Source organism: Propithecus coquereli, unplaced genomic scaffold, assembly GCF_000956105.1.
Source record: "Propithecus coquereli isolate 6110/MARCELLA unplaced genomic scaffold, Pcoq_1.0 Scaffold32, whole genome shotgun sequence".
NCBI classification, from domain to species: domain Eukaryota; kingdom Metazoa; phylum Chordata; class Mammalia; order Primates; family Indriidae; genus Propithecus; species Propithecus coquereli.
The window spans coordinates 4,369,356-4,373,410 of record NW_012148841.1 but is presented as its reverse complement, the minus strand read 5'-3'; the positions used below and the strand labels follow the sequence as shown (position 1 = coordinate 4,373,410).

Here is a 4,055-nt window from a genome sequence, read left to right as displayed (position 1 = left end):
TCATCTAAAATGTTCTTTTTGGACCTGCTCGTGTAGGTAGTGGTTCTCAGGAAGTCGCGGAGCTGCACGTCGCCCTTGTCGGTGGCCAGCTGGTGCAGCTCCAGGAGGCTCTGGTTGACGCTCTTCTCCAGGCGGAGGGCGCGCTGCATGGCCTGCAGCCCGCCCTCCCAGTCGTCGCGGTCGGGCTTCCTGATGTCGCGAAGGCAGATGCGGCCGCCGCGCTGGTTCTGCAGGCCCATCAGCTTCTCCGCGTGCTCCCTCTTCTCGTGCGACTGGCGCAGGAAGTAGCGGGAGAAGTGCTTCAGGGCCACGTCGTCGCGGTCGAAGTAGAAGGCCATGGAGAGGTACACGTAGGAGGCGCGGAGCTCCACGTTGATCTGGCTGTTAATGGCGGCCTCGCAGTCGGGGTGGTAGTTTTGGCGCACCTGAGAGAGCGCGGCCATGACGGGCAGCGCAGGCGCGGGGACCATGAGGAACACGAGGGCGCCTCGGGAGCGCGGCCTTTGGAGGGGACAATGGAGGCGTTGGCGGCAGCGGGGGCCTTGGGGTGAACCCAGGGAGGCTGAGGGCGATGGCCGGCGGAGGGCAGGCTCCTGCTCGGCTGGCGACTGGCGGGTAAATGGCGGCGGGTCTGCCCGGAACCGGAAGTGGGCCTGGGGGCCGTTAGACACGCATATATCTTTATATATCTTTTGTATTCAACTTTATACACCCTGTATATTTTTAACTTTTGAATTTTTTATCGAATTAAAACTATCATTGAGTACACACTATGTAAAAGACGTAACATTTAGCAATTTACATATATTACCTAATTTAATTTTCCCAATAATCCACAGAAGTTCTTTTATGCCCAATCATAGACAATGAAACAGTGTTGAGGAAACAGTCTTTGAGAGAGTGAACATCTCACTTCATATCTCATAGAGCAGGGATTCAAATTCAAGTATATCCTTCTCCACAGCTTGTATTGTTAACCATACTTTTCTTCGGCTTTTCACACTTCTTCCAAACTGCCGAGCTTGCTCTCACTTCAGGGTCTTCAACCTTTTGGGTCTCTGTGTCTGGGAATGCTCTCCCCGCCATGGTGGAGTGATTCATGCCTTCTACTAATTGGGATCTCGGCTGAAATATCACTTCCTCAGAAAGTTATTTCTTGTAAAAAAAAAAAAAATGTTCTTTTTAATTGCCTTCTTCCTAACTTATGTTACTGCTACCAGGTAGGTAGAACAGTTAGAAAAACAACAACACATAGTACTTAAAATTCCTCCAGATGCCTCATCAGGAAGAAAGGATGACTGAGCCCAGTGGCTCGCTAAGTCCGAGTTGAGCTCACCTCCAGGATAATGTTGGCAAAACAGTACCAGCTATGCCTGCTTCTTATTACTTTTTAGCTCCCAAACATAGTCAACAACAAGCTGACAGCTGTGTTTTTTTGAGAATTGGCACATTATAACACTAATCTACAATCTAAACTGAAACTGTCTTTAGTGAACTGTTTAATGCTAAGAGAAGCTGAACTCTCCAGCTCTTTAATAAAAGAATATTCCAGATTAATTTAAAGCAATGACTCCCCTGCAACCCTGGAGTACTTTAATCCTGTCATTTGTGGGCTCCATTGCCATTTACAAGGTCAACAGATCAAAGTTTAACCAGATTTTGTACATCTCAATGTGGTCCTCAATTAAAGGCTTTAGTATAATAGTTTTACTATCCTGATACTTCTACCAATATGAATAGGCAAGAGGAATAAACAGCATTTCAGGAACCGGACCTGAAAACTGGTTGGGACAGGTACTCAGAGAACAGCAAGGCTACTTTTTTCCTTTTTTCGGGGCTGATTTTTCATCTTTCAGTGCCTGAAACTGACAGGGTGGGGTCGTCTGGGGAGGAAGGCTGGGAGATTCCCTTTGTCATCCAGCTGACTCTCCTGCGTGCTGTGTTACATCTGGACCTTGGTTTCATTAATAGATCTTCCTATCATCATTGGTGACTGTGACCTTCAGCCCTACCCTCTGAAGCAATGTTTGTATCATAACCCAGTTGAGAACACTGAAGCATGCTTATAAAGTCATAAATGACAGAATGGTGGAGGAACAGAAGTTTCTGGATGACTGGACTGGATAAGGCCCAATTACCTTGGATAAAGCAGCTCCAGCCAGTGCCTTCTGACGTCACCCTATTCTGATCTTTGTTAAAACCAAATCATATCCCTCACCCCCAATTACCTTCCATGTTTAAAACTTGAGAGTAGCTTTCTAGTGCACTTAAAATAAAAGCCAGACTTAGGCCGGGCACGGTGGCTCAGGCCTGTAATCCTAGCACTCTGGGAGGCCGAGGTGGGTGGATCGCTCAAGGTCAGGAGTTTGAGACCAGCCTGGGCAAGAGCGAGACCCTGTCTCTACTAAAAATAGAAAGAAATTATTTGGACAACTAAAAATCTATATAGAAAAAATTAGCCGGGCATGGTGGCACATGTCTATAGTCCCAGCTACTCGGGAGGCTGAGGCAGTAGGATTGCTTGAGTCCAGGAGTTTGAGGTTGCTGTGAGCTAGGCTGATGCCACGGCACTCTACTCCAGGCAACAGAGTGAGACTCTGTCTCAAAAAAAAAAAAAAATAAAAAAATAAAAGCCAGACTTTTCAGTGACCTGGCCGTGCCCACCTCTCCAATTTCATTTTCTGCCACTCTCCCCCTTATTCCCTGGCGTTCACTACTCTGGCCTTCTTTCTGTTCCCTAACACCAACCTTGTTCCTGCATTCAGGCCTGTGCTAGACTGTGCAAAGAGATTTCGACCGGAGTAACTGAAAGACAGGAATTGATAGTAGGAGAATGTACTTTGTTGTTTTTATAAATGCATTCTTTTTGATTCTAACTAATGCCATTTGCTTCTATAACCGTGCTTGCTTTTAGTTGTTTGTTAAATATAGGAGTAAGAGCAGGAGTAACTCCATGACAGGTTGTGCCTCAACATAATGCCCAGTGCCAGGAGTGTAAAGTAGAGATACCAGGCATAACCGCAAAAACCACAAACAGGAGAGAGCCAATCAGAAGAAAACATACCACCAGCTCACCATATCAGGGCATTGCAGCTGTACTCGGCCAGCATTGCGGCTGTTGTTGACCAGCATTCTTGGTCAACTGGCGCTGGCGCGAAAATTGAAAATCCCAAGGCTTGGAGCCAGCCAATCAGGTGTCAAAACAATCAGCCACTTTCAAAAGAACCAATGGACTAAGGGGGGAGGGGGGATGGCGTGCCCAGCGTATCGTGTAAAACCTGCGTGTCATGTGCCACCGGTGTGTCGTGTGCAAAAGAAAGTATAAAAGCTTCACTTTTACCCCGGGGCGGGGTCCTGGTTCATAGGGAGGCCACTGCGTTGGTGCTCTGGGACTTGGGCCCTAGCTCGAGCTAGCCAATAAACTCCTTTGCCATTTGCGGCCTCGGTGACTCCGCCTCTCTGTTCCTGGGGCCGAGGGGAGCCGGCTCTAACATAACTTCTTTCCTCATCCTTCGGATCTCAGCTTAAATGTTTATCTTTTCAGAGGCCTTCCCTGTCTGCCCTATTAATTCCCTCCTCTCTAGCCCAGTCTCTCCATCTTATTCCCTTATTTTTTATCTAATGGAACTTATCACTAAATAAAATTAATTTTTCATTTGCCTTTTTATCATCTTTCTCATTAAAAAGAAATCCCTGAGGACAGAGTCTTAGTCTATACTACCAGCACCTATAACAATATCTGGCACATAACAGGTGCTCAATTAATATCTGTTGAATGAATGAATGAACACATTTTTGTCAAGTGACCCCACCCACATTTGAGGAGACCAGGAATTGCTATCCTAGTCCAAACTGTCTGTTAGGCTAGTCATGGCAGAGCAGAGGCCTACGAGCGGTCTGCATGAAAGACCTGCCCAACAGTGGGCTACAGATTGTGTGAGGCTGATAGCCTCCCTATTCACGTTAGAGCATTCTGAATCCAAAATATAGAGGCAAGGCAGTAGAAATAAGTAGCTGCAAAGGGGGTGATAGAAGCAGAGTTAGTGGAAAAGCAG

The 4,055-nt window shown here is 46.9% G+C and overlaps 1 pseudogene; it reads right to left on the bottom strand.

The window, feature by feature from the left end:
- LOC105815159 lies at positions 1-3,132 on the bottom strand (annotated as a pseudogene).
- Between the last annotated feature and the right edge of the window lie 923 nt (positions 3,133-4,055).